Raw genomic sequence first — 13,171 nt, forward strand, 5'->3', positions numbered from 1 at the left:
GGCTGAGATTAAATTAGAGATTACATTCCCGTTTGTATGGATACCCCCGCCCTAGGAGCTGGATGTTGTTCCATGTGTGACCACTGGGAGGCAGCAGAGACCTGCACATCTCAGAGACCATATCTGGCACCACAAAACGGGATGGTGTACATGACAAGGTCGGTCAGCAACTGTCAATATGTTGTCCGGTGTGTGGACACCACGTTGTGTTCGTGTCTGGTGTTCTGTGAATAATTCATGCAGCTCACCCCAACACACCCAAACAGTCTCCAGAAATTTGCCAAATGCTGCTTTCCCCCGGAGGAACGTCAATGTCAGCGGCTGTGGCCAATAGATATACTTCTCTCTACTCTGTGTGCTATTTTTGACCGGAGCTTTATATTTGCCCTGGTCAAACTTAGTTCACTATAGCTTATAGGCTGCTATTTGGTACTCAGCCGGCAATCAAACAGCCGGAATACAGGGAATGCTAATGTCCGATAGTGATTTAATGCACCATACGAGGTAACGTTATTTGGCCTGCCTGCTTCAGGGTTAGAGGTGGTTGTAATGGCGTCTGAGCGGTGCGGCTGGTATAGAGCCTCATGTCCTGCCATCCACCATTATAAGTAGTGAAGTCCGCTCATGTCTGCAACATGGCAACGTTTTCAATTTGGTTGGCTCCGCTTCCGATCATCAGACCTTTTGCCAGGATAGCACATTATATTGTATTGCAAATGTTGTAATGATCTTGAGTTAGAATTTAAATGTTTTTAGATAATAGGTTTTTCTGGGATTTTATGCATTATTGGACAGTAATGTGGTCAAAGACAGAGGAGAGAGTTTTTGCTAAAAGAGCAGGAGGTCGAGGTTGGAACACATGGCCACTGCAGTACAGGAAGTATGGTCTAGAACAGTGATTCCCAACTATGGTCTTCAGTACCCCCAACAGTACACATTTTCATTGCCAGCCAAGCCCAGCTGATTCAACAAATTATCAGGCTCTCACTGAGTTGAATTGGGTGTGCTTGTCCAGAACTACAACAAAAATGTGTGCTGTTGTGGGTATTCAAGGACCAGAGTTGGGAACCACTGGTCTAGAACAACCCAGGCCAAAAGATCCTCCTTTTCATTTGGTGTTGTTCTTTATCTTGCGACAGTCGGATGTCTGATTGATCCTCTTCAGACGATGGTCTTCCAACATTGACCTGCTAAAGCATTTGCTTCTCGGGATCTGTTTTCACCTGATTTCCAGTATCAGCTGGAGCTTTTTAAATGACCTCCCGATAGGTCAGCTCGGGGTTTTTCTTAGAGACATGCCCCTGGAAAAGTTTGGCTGTCGACTGGGATACAAATTTATCCTTTCAAATTATGATTCAAGAGAAAAAATGTATTCCTACAAATTAAAACAACATTTAGATGTTTTTTTTTTACATATAGAGAAGAGTGTTTTTTTTACACATAGAGAACCTGTTTATACCAGCTGCTAATGCGTCTGTGGCCCTCCCTGACCTTGAGTACATGTAAACAGGTGTAGATGATTATGACCGATCTCACCAGCGCTCAACAATCCGGCCAGCTCTTCCTTCCCAGTGCACTAGGCGCCAACCCTGCTGGGTGTATTCATTTCATGGAAAGGAAATTATTATTTGTTATTGGACTGAAGTTTTGTCTCTTCCTGCGGTAGCCTGTTTGGCTCGGTTTGGCTCCTAGTAAAGAAAAAGAAGAAAAGAACACCCTTGAGTATTTTGTCCTTGTCTCTGTTGTCGGTGATGCAACTTGGGTCTGCCTTCATCCCGGAGGGTCACAACAGGAACAGCTGGCTCAAAGTAAACAGTTTTCTTCCTTTCCTCCCAGCACCACAGGACTAACACCTGAGAATCATCCACTCTGTCAAAAAACGCCCTTAGACGTGCGCCCACGCACGCACGCACACACACACACACACCTTGCACTGAGTTTACCTTCTGACGTCTGAAACCTATTCAGGTGAATGTTCAAATCAGAGGATGGTCCCAGAGGGCCGGCTCCAAGCCTCCTCCGCAAACGTGCCCCCTCCGCTGAGAATCCCTCAGAAGTTTTCCCGCCCAACCAACTGCCCCCGAACATGGGGTTCTATCTCCTTACTTAACCGCGGCTGTACAGACAGGCCGTGTCCCAAACGGCACACCCTATTGCCGTTCTAGTGCGCCACGCCTGACCGGAGCCGTTGGGGTCTGGTAGAAAGGGGCGGACCTTTGTAGGACATGTGTGCCGTTTGGGGCAGAGCAGCGCCGATGGGCTGCCGGAGGACCGTTAGCAGTGTCCTCCCCTGGACTGCCGTTCTAGAGAGAAATGTGCCAACGGGGGAACGATCAGAGGCAGCTGGATGGACGAGGAGGCGGAACCCGGGTGGAGCTGCCGGAGTCCCATGTGAAACCTTCCATGGCTTTTAACACCACAGGACATCCACACACCTGAGATCTCTCCCAGAGTCGCTTGCACACTTTTTCTTTTGTTTTTGTAAAACACTCAAATATTTATTTTTGTACCTTTTTTCAAACAGCAGTTTTTGAAGCCCTCGATGGACTTACATACTCAACGAGATTTGGGGCCTGACCTCATGGGGTGGTTCGCTTGTCGATGGCCTTTCAAGAGAATTTAGTTGTGTCGTTGGCCGCATGTGACTCAGCATGCACCATGGCAATTTAAAACGTTGAAAGAGATGGATTCGATCACTAGAATTATAGCAGAGATACACTAAGATAGACGTTTTCCTGACTGGGATTATATCAAACAAACAAAAAAAAAAAACTGTTGTTCAAATATCTACAATGTGTTGCTATTGGAACAAAATACTGTTGGTTTACCCCACAGCCCTGCTGGTAGATCTAAGGCTCCCTCTCCGTTTAGTATTCAGTGTTGGTGACCGCAGGCTATAGTTGACTGGGGAATCATTCTGACTGCTTTTCCCCCGTGTTGAGTGTGAGCTATCACACTGCTGGTTTCACCTGCCTCGGGCACAGAGAGCTTAGCTCGTACCCCTGTACAGTAATGTCATTCTCTAATAACTGGCCTTGCTTCCTATTTATGGTTGACTGGGGGGGCAAATTTCAGTATGGGATCCTTGGCCTAATCGTGCAGAAAACCACACTGGCTGTTGAGTTTGGCATGTTAACAAACTAATCTTACACATCAACTATGCATTTGGTGGGCTCAGGGTCAACTTTGAAACCAAATACAAGATCTGAAATGAGTCTTAAAACTAGATCTTTGTATTATATTGAATTTGGTTTTGATCATTGTGTCGCCTGATTCCATTATGCTTTTTCTAGCAACAGAGACGGCTGTAAATATAATATCTAAATCGTTTTGGATACAAATTTGTGGTATACGTTGATCAGGGGAACCCATTAGTCGTCAACCTTTTTCGTTATTGTTCATTAGCCGAATCCGTCTTGACAAATTGAACATGATAGGTGGACGTGAGTCATATGTTTGTCCATGCATTACCGATTCAGATCTAATATTTTACTTGATTGAAGATGGTGAGAACGAGAAACAAACTTGCAGCAGGCAGTATTTATTTCTGTTTAGCAAGGTGAGTGTTTCATGTGGGGTTATGAGAAAATGAAATCAGTGACGATTCAGTCCAAAATATTTCTGTAATTGTAAAAGGTGACGGTCTGTTGTGGCGCTGTTGATGACCTAACATGCTTTTGCGAGCTAGGTAGCACATTTGCTACCTAGTATTGCTGCCATTGAAGACACTGGTTTCATATGAAAAAAAATAAATTCTGCCGGAAATTGCAAACTGTTTGAGTTATGACTTGGGGATGCCTTTAAGGCTTAACTGGTGGTTTCTGAGACAAGAGTGTGGGGAAACTCTCGTATTATCACTTCAGATTGTGTTGTGACAGTTAACATTTCTGCTGTTTCTGACATTGTTTCGGATTCAAGCTAGCTATAGTGACAGATACCGTCTCCAACAGAGACACGTGTCGTGTAGTGACTCTGTTACCTTCCGTTACCTTTTTGTACTTTAAGTGGCAGCTGACATTTTGGAGGTTTCTGCTTGCAATGCAGCTTTTGTGGATTTGTTTCAAATCGTGGATTTGTACGATGCTAATAATGCTAATTCCAGGCTGGGACACAGGTGAATAACGGCTTGTTGTGAGAAATGACACTGTGGGCCGTCAAGGACAACTCGGGATGAGCTAAACTTCACCCAAATATGAATCTAGTTGGAACGATCCATTTAAAAACAATTGAGCGTAGTGTCTCAGAACTTATTTTGGTGATTTCTAGACATTTAGGACACACGGTCAGGGTCATGGAATTAGGTCATTTTTAACACACCATTCCTTTCACAGCTCACTAGGCCAGTAGGAAGCAATGACAGCCCTCTCAAGGTTGATACTGGCTGTTTTTACAGAGTGTAACTTCACTCAGGGACAGGACTTAGGGTAAGATAGATGACACACCCTATTCCCTTGCGCGCCGCAGATGACGCCGTCACCCACAAAGATTGTTTTCCCGGCTCACCGATCGGACAACGTCGCAGAGGAGTACAACAACATTCTAATTTCAGGTGATTCAGTGTGCTGCTTGGATTTTGTTGTTTGAAAAGGAATTCAACCAACAACCTTTTTTCAACTGTTGGAGGTATTCATTTCCAGTGCATTCTGTATTTTAGAAAGCTCAATTACATTTGATCAATGGGACACGTATGGCGACCCACAACTTGTTGTACCAATTGTTGTTATGAAGGTTTTTGTGAAAATGTTGTCTCAGACCTGGCACTTGTCCCGACTGCCAAGCTGAGCAGTTATTTTGTTCTGTTTACTTTGCTTTGTGATGTAGATTTGGCGAACCACTAAAAATCCTGTTCCTGAAGTTTGTCAGAACATAGCGGCACACAAAATGCGGAGCTTTTGGCGACGTTTGGAGGGTGGGCTCAGGGTTTGGGAATGAGGGGTGCGTGTGGTGGGCATGCCAAGTCCCCACAGACACGTTGGTATAAATACGAAATGGCACGCGCCACGGGGCTGTCAGAATCAAGCCAAATCACCCGCCCTTTACGTGTGACAATCTGGTGTGATTTGCTCACCAGAGCTGTTTATTTCTGGATGTGGCCACATTTGCGTCCTGGCCACTTAGTTCAGCAGGCACCTGTCAGTCACATGTTCACAGTATGATCCCCACCCCCCTTTCCTTCCCTCCCTCTAACCTGTCTCCTATGACCATGCTGTACTGTGGCATGGTCATTCTGAGTACAGTCGCTGCATTACAGACTGGCTTTCTCACGGCCCTTTTCTAAAAAAAAAGCATTTCACACAGAGTCACAGTGATACTACCTGCCTGAATTCTAAATGTGATGTTTCATTCTTTTATTTGCACTCTTAAGTTTGATAGTTGCACACAACTATATACAAATAATGAAATGCATTATTATCTTTTAGATGGATCGCTAATCTGGCTGGAAAGGCGCAATGCCCGGAAGGGGAGAACGTCCTCAGAAGCAATTTGAAGAGAACGATTTATCCGCATATTATTTGGTTTATGTTCCCACATGAGACATGTTATCATGGCCAGATGGGATACATACAAGAAATGACACACTCTCCGAAATACATTTCAGCAGATGCCAAGAAAGCGTCACAAGCGTTTCGTCTTGATGAGTGACATAACCCTTCCGAGACCCATCTCATCCTCTACGTGCCAACAGCATGCGTCCAAGATGACGCCCTATTCCCCAAGTAGTACACTACTTTAGACCAGGCACCATAGGGAATATACAGGGGACAGGGTGTCACTGAAGACACAAGCCAGAGATTGGACCGAACACACGGCGTTACCGTAACATGTAGACAGTGTGATGTAGTCGTTTGATTACTAGGTGAAGGGTTTAGTCTCAGCTGCCTTTCAAAATAGCCTTTCAAAACCCGTTAGGCGGACAGTTACATGTCTGTCTGTATTGTGTGTTAACCTGATTGTACCCAGAATCTCACGGAGATTGGCAAGAACACCTTATTTGCCGTGCATTTTTGGTCACTTGTTAGAAGCCTGCCAAGGTGACAGGGATTTTGTCTGTCAGCAATCGAGGCTGTCTAATTGTCTGAATGCATAACAATGTCATTTGGTTGTTTTAGAGGGCCACCGAGAGTTCATTGAGTTTACAGAACTCATGTTAAACCACACATTGTGACCTCTTTTTAATTCATATCAAACTACTTGTAGTAAAGAAAGTAATAGTGTCATTCTGAAGTAAATTGATTATTCACATGCAAGAACCAGTTTATTGCTGTGAGAGCTCAGGACACGACACAAACAGATGTCTATTACTAATCTAACCAAAAACTGTTTGTGGAAGGCCATTTGGAACCGGAGAAGGCAGTGAAAAAGACAGACAGCTCAAAAACTGAACAACAGAGTGGCCAGAACAACAAAATTAAAATGCACTTGAACATGCACCACATGGGAATGTTACCTAGCATTTCTTGTCAGTATTGTCAGGCACTGAGATATCGATTTAGAATCAGACCCGCTGTCTACAATATTCAGTGATCCTATCTGAAACCACTCCACACACTCGCCATGCCACTCATACAGAGATTAAATGCAAACGGTATCCCATATATCCTTACATTTGCCAGCCTAGGCCTCCTCTGCAGGTAGTTGGCCTAACAACTCTCTCTCCCCCTCGCCCCTGGCGCTTTATGTAGTTGGTGTGAACGAAGTTACAGTTACAAATAAAACCTTTAAAACATTCCCTGATTCTCACCAAACGCCATATGGGTAATTCCTGCAAGTGGGAGGGAAGAAGCATGTAAATCCAGAATCCTCCAACTAAGACATCTGGAAAACTAGGGGGGAAAAAAGAACATATAGAGTTCAAATAGTACAATCGCCCATTTAATGACATATACATTATTCATAACAACCAGTAAGTCCCAGGGTTTAATTATGATTACCTTTTCATCCTATTGTAATTAAAGATAATATAGACATTTGTGTTTCCTGTGTGTCTGGAATCATAATCTCCATGCAAATCAAAAGCTTTCTGAAGAGATCCCAACTGATGGAAAGATAGAGATTTTCTGTTATGCAGGAAAACAATAGCAATGTCAATATGATTTATTCATATGAAAGATTAACCCTATGCCAAATAAATACATGAAATCTAAGAAGTATCGTTTTCCAGAGAAAGAAATGGAAATGGGTTTTCTCTCCAAATAACGACAATGGCAACAATGCAAACAAACACATTTTATTATTCTTGCTTATTTATTAATTTGACTATTTATAGATATATTGTTTTAAGGCATTTTATGCTTTATTGTACAGAGGAGTGAGGTATTGGTGGGAATGCGGTTGGTCAGATTTGAAGCCATGCTGCAGCAGTGCATGTGCACAAGCAGCTTAGACCACAGGACCAATGATATCACTCTCCCTAATTAATATTAAGATGCATTCGGGAATTTTGGGCCACTTGTTGAAGTGATGCTGTCGAGCCTGTCGTATGTGTGCGCCTGTATGTGCCCCATGTCATCAAGACATGGGGCACATTTCAAACTTGGAATTTAATTCTACTAGTAGATTATGCACATATAAACAAAAATATTGCACATCCAGCCCGAAATGGGTTTTAAAAAATACTTTGTTATTCTCAAACATCTTTAACTCTTACCCTAACCCAAATACCTGACCATAACTTCAATTGGAACACTTACCCTAAACCTAAACCCTTAGCAAGAAAAAATATTGTTGGTCCTCACAAGCATGGCAAAACAAGGACCCACATGCAAATAAATACGCAAACTCATCCACGCCGAAACACCCACTGAAATAAATGCTACAACACACACACACACACACACAAAGCAGACAGACACACAGTGATCCCTCCCAGTCAGCCGCAGGTACACGGACGGAGTATCCAAATGCAATCACATCCAATTATGCGCGGCGCCGGGTTTGCAGGGACTCGCTGATGAGCCGTCAACACTGTCAGCACACAGCAAACAAACAGCCTCAGTGGAGAATCTGCCGGCTGCTACGGGAGGATCCACCCTCGCCCGTAATCAAGACTCGGCAGCATACTCGGGCGTCTCCCAAACGGCACCACCTCACCTAGATTGTGCACTACCTTTGCCCGGAGTCCAATGGGGTTACTGAATAGGTTAGGCTGCCGTTTGCCGTGCAACCCACCCATCTCACTGGAAAATTATTACCAACCCCGTGATGGCAGTCGACTATACAGATCCGGCCAGTAGAACTTGGAGCGTCTGATCTTACCAACCAGGGGGCCGGGATTGAAACAGAGCAACTGAGGGGAATCTGAGAAGTTGGCGAAGCTGATTCCCTCAAGCCTGGATTGACGAGAGGAGGAGCGGGTGAAAGGAGACGCCAGTATTTCGCCAGCAGAAAGTCTTACGGATTTATGTAACTCGCAGTAACACCACGTAACCTTTAACGTTGTCCCCTCACTGCTAGCAGGCACATTGGGTATTCTCTCAGTGCCACCCTGCTAAGCCATTTAGCAGATGTTGAGACTAATTGCTCCATTAGCTTCTGGATGTGCAGTGTGAATAATCAGGCTTTGATCTTCGTCTACTCCCGGCCTCCCACCTGTTTTACACGGGTCCCAGTGGGGCTGTTTGTTCCCTCCATTTCCCCTCCTCCCTCAGTTTGAGAAGGGAGGGTTGAGTGTGAGGTTTTGGCTTTGCTTCTCTCTGTATGCTGGGGGCGGGGTTGCCCTCTAGCGTCTTTCAGGAACCGGGGTTCCAGTGACCTCCCTCTGTATGCTGCGGGGTTGCCCTCTAGCGTCTTTCAGGAACCAGGGTTCCGATGACCTCTCTCTGTATGCTGCAGGGTTGCCCTCTAGCGTCTTTCAGGAACCGGGGTTCCAGTGACCTCCCTCTGTATGCTGCGGGGTTGCCCTCTAGCGTCTTTCAGGAACCGGGGTTCCAGTGACCTCCCTCTGTATGCTGCAGGGTTGCCCTCTAGCGTCTTTCAGGAACCAGGGTTCCAGTGACCTCCCTCTGTATGCTGCGGGGTTGCCCTCTAGCGTCTTTCAGGAACCGGGGTTCCAGTGACCTCCCTCTGTATGCTGCGGGGTTGCCCTCTAGCGTCTTTCAGGAACCGGGGTTCCAGTGACCTCCCTCTGTATGCTGCGGGGTTGCCCTCTAGCGTCTTTCAGGAACCAGGGTTCCAGTGACCTCCCTCTGTATGCTGCGGGGTTGCCCTCTAGCGTCTTTCAGGAACCGGGGTTCCAGTGACCTCCCTCTGTATGCTGCAGGGTTGCCCTGTAGCGTCTTTCAGGAACCGGGGTTCCAGTGACCTCCCTCTGTATGCTGCGGGGTTGCCCTGTAGCGTCTTTCAGGAACCGGGGTTCCAGTGACCTCCCTCTGAATGCTGCGGGGTTGCCCTCTAGCGTCTTTCAGGAACCGGGGTTCCGGTGACCTCTCTCTATGCTGCGGGGCTGGTGGAATTGGCCAGCCTTGTCTGGGTTTTGGGGGTTAGTATTCCGTGATGGTTACCTTGCCTTCACCTCTAAGTCCATTCCTAATTGGTTATGATGACTGTTTTGTGAATCCAGAACTATAATGTCAAGGTGATAGACTGCAACGGATCAATCAATTCAGTTAAATTTAACATACTGATTTTTTCCCGTCCAACAGGCGCTTTTCTTCTACTAATTCAACTACTCGCTTGGGCAATTAGATTTTACCACATGATATGACCGTCTAGATTTGATCAAGACTAAGGCCTACCATGTGACGTGTTAGGTTGACACAATAACATCTAGCATGCAACGGCTGAATCTGGTTTAGATCTCCTGCAGTTCCACCGGCAAAACCCAAATAAAGAAACACAGGCAACATTAGTTGACATCTGTAACTGTCGACACACGAATGCAAATGGTATAACAGGTAGGATGGTCTCTGCGATCTTTCCCCTTTTAGGCCGACAGGAAGGAAAAGCCTGTCGTTCTGAGCCTAAAGGCGATCAGAGCTTGCTGTGTTACAGATACAATAATGCACTCCTTTGTCTTAATCACCAAAGTGAGATAATACTTAAAGAAATAATTGTAACCGGCGTAGGATTTAATTTGTTCAGATTGTGTGTTGTGTGAGGGACAGTGTTTTAATTACACAGGCAGTAGTTCTGAAGGAAAATGACCAGTGAAACTCAACTGAAACCATTACTGAGAAGACCAGTGAGGCAGTCCTATTATGGACCCCATACAGCCTGCAACCCACAAGGTATTATCAAACAGGTACCATAATTACTGGGTTGGTTCATTCCAGTATTGTTGACAGAAAAGCAGTTTTTCTTCTTTTGGCTCTAAATGGGATTGGATTTGAAATCAGCCCTTTACTTTGATGTACCGCTGTATATTTTATTCGTGGTTAGACTATTTACAAATGACAAATCTTTTTTTGTTCAAGAGAACCATTATTTCCCTCATATATTTAATGGGAATGAAATGTACAATCTAAGAGATTCTTAATTTTGGTCAATACAAATGAATAATTAATGTATTAATTTATATGGTGTGCTTTACAATAAATATATATAAATGTAATTACAAATTATATTAATTGTGAAATGACATAAACGGTGCAAAAAAAGAATAGTATAGAAAGAATCACATTGTATAGAAAATTGGAAAATTTGTTTCACAAACCGGTTCTGGCAGTGTTTCTTTAAAACCCTCTGTCTGTCAAGTGGGGTGAGTCAAAACCAGGAAGTAACAGTAAAGTAAATGTGTGTTTTAAAGGGCTCTTGACTCCATAATAGATTACCTCGCTGCACTTCACCTCACTTTAATTATACTTGGGTTGAGCGTTGTTAACACTGCATGTTTTCTAGAAAGGCCTCTGGTGACCACTGTGGAGAGGTGGCTGAGGCTGTAATAAACAGAGCCTTCTCTTTCCTCGCCCTGGTCCATGGAATGTATCCATGTGGAATAAATAAATCAAGCCGGAAAACCCACTGGAATAGATGACGACTTATGACCTCTCTGCCTACAGGCTTCCCTCAAGGCTGTGAGTGAATATCAACGCATGGCTTGACAAAGTTATGGAAAGGTCTTGACATTGAACACCCTGAATTTTTTTACATAATAATGTATTACTTTCCTAGCTAATATATGTTAAAACATGACTTTCCATTAAATAATATTTACTTCACTATAGTACTTGTTATATTACTTACTAGTTATATTACTTACTATTACACTACATGACAAACTACAATACTTTCCACGACATACTACTGACTACATATAGTACTTCCCATGACACAGAAAGGAGGACTATACTCCTTAGATGGTAATGTGGGATAAAATGTCATTATCTCACTTTTCCAAACAAGCATCAAGCAGCAGTGTTCACCTAGTAAAAGTCTATCAACTATTATGTTTAATTATTACTGTTAATTTAATTGCATAATTAGCATTAATTAAACCTAAAATAGTATCGCTTGGACCGTTTAAGCTACAGACACCAAACCAACGCACCATCTAGTGTTCAGGAACAACAGTTGTAGATAATTGTTGCTTGCAGCTAATAAGCCTAACCCTTTTTCCAAACTTTAACCTCATTGTCCTAACATTATTATTTTTTTACTTTACCTGCTGTGTTAGTTTACCCAACTTGGCATGTTCATCATCTTGTCCTGCACATTTCTTTCCTAAACCTGATCATCCTAACCTGCCAAGTTAATCATCTTTACTTGCCACTGTGATCAACCTAACCTGCCATTTTGATTATCCTAAACAGTCACATTGATCATCCTAACCTGCCACTGTGATCATGCTAACCTGCCATGTTGATCATCATAACCTGTCATGTTGGTCATCCTAACCTGCCACTGTGATCATGCTAACCTGCCACTGTGATCATCCTAACCTGCCACTGTGATCATGATAACCTGCCACGTTGATCATCCTAACCTGCCACGTTGATCATCCTCACCTGCTACTGTGATCATCCTCCCCTGTCGTATTGATCATTCTAACCTGCTACTGTGATCATCCTCCCCTGTTGTATTAATCAACCTAACCTGTCGTGTTGATCATCCTTACCTGCCACTGTGATCATCCTCACCTATCATGTTGATCATCCTTACTTGCCACTGTGATCATCCTCACCTGTCATGTTGATCATCCTTACTTGCCACTGTGATCATCCTCACCTGTCATGTTGATCATCCTTACTTGCCACTGTGATCATCCTCACCTGTCATGTTGATCATCCTTACTTGCCACTGTGATCATCCTCACCTGTTGTGTTGACGGTTCTAACCTGTCGTGTTGATAGTTCTAACCTTTTGGGTTGACCGTTCTAACCTGTTGTGTACACAGACCACTGGTCCCAACATACTATTGGGACCATACCTGCCTTCTCTCCTCCCAGCTGTTAAAACCTGCCTTCTGTCCTCCCAGCTGTTTAAACCTGCCTTCTGTCCTCCCAGCTGTTTAAACCTGCCTTCTCTCCTCCCAGCTGTTTAAACCTGCCTTCTGTCCTCCCAGCTGTTTAAACCTGCCTTCTCTCCTCCCAGCTGTTTAAACCTGCCTTCTGTCCTCCCAGCTGTTTAAACCTGCCTTCTGTCCTCCCAGCTGTTTAAACCTGCCTTCTCTCCTCCCAGCTGTTTAAACCTGCCTTCTGTCCTCCCAGCTGTTTAAACCTGCCTTCTCTCCTCCCAGCTGTTTAAACCTGCCTTCTCTCCTCCCAGCTGTTTAAACCTGCCTTCTGTCCTCCCAGCTGTTTAAACCTGCCTTCTCTCCTCCCAGCTGTTTAAACCTGCCTTCTGTCCTCCCAGCTGTTTAAACCTGCCTTCTGTCCTCCCAGCTGTTTAAACCTGCCTTCTGTCCTCCCAGCTGTTTAAACCTGCCTTCTCACCTCCCAGCTGTTTAAACCTGCCTTCTCACCTCCCAGCTGTTTAAACCTGCCTTCTGTCCTCCCAGCTGTTTAAACCTGCCTTCTCACCTCCCAGCTGTTTGAGTCACTATGATAAATACTTCACTCAGTAATATAAATCATATGGAATGATATATTCATTCAAGGCCGACTTTGAATGTTTGAAAGCCTTGGTAGGTCGATAACCTGGGGACAAGGTGAAGGTCTATGTGACATAAAGGAGAAGAAAATGGATGCAGTTAAATAAAACTGAGAGGTTGCAGTTTAAGCTCTTCTCTGACCTC

At 44.3% G+C, this 13,171-nt stretch overlaps 1 long non-coding RNA gene across 1 annotated transcript; it reads left to right on the top strand.

Moving 5' to 3' along the window:
• Positions 1-3,443: 3,443 nt before the first annotated feature.
• Positions 3,444-7,069, top strand: LOC117595444. The gene is made up of 3 exons (XR_004576730.1): positions 3,444-3,559; positions 4,394-4,549; positions 5,421-7,069. It is a non-coding gene; the product is annotated as an uncharacterized LOC117595444 (long non-coding RNA).
• The last annotated feature ends 6,102 nt before the right edge of the window (positions 7,070-13,171 follow it).

This window comes from Esox lucius, chromosome 13 (assembly GCF_011004845.1).
Source record: "Esox lucius isolate fEsoLuc1 chromosome 13, fEsoLuc1.pri, whole genome shotgun sequence".
NCBI classification, from domain to species: Eukaryota; Metazoa; Chordata; class Actinopteri; order Esociformes; family Esocidae; genus Esox; species Esox lucius.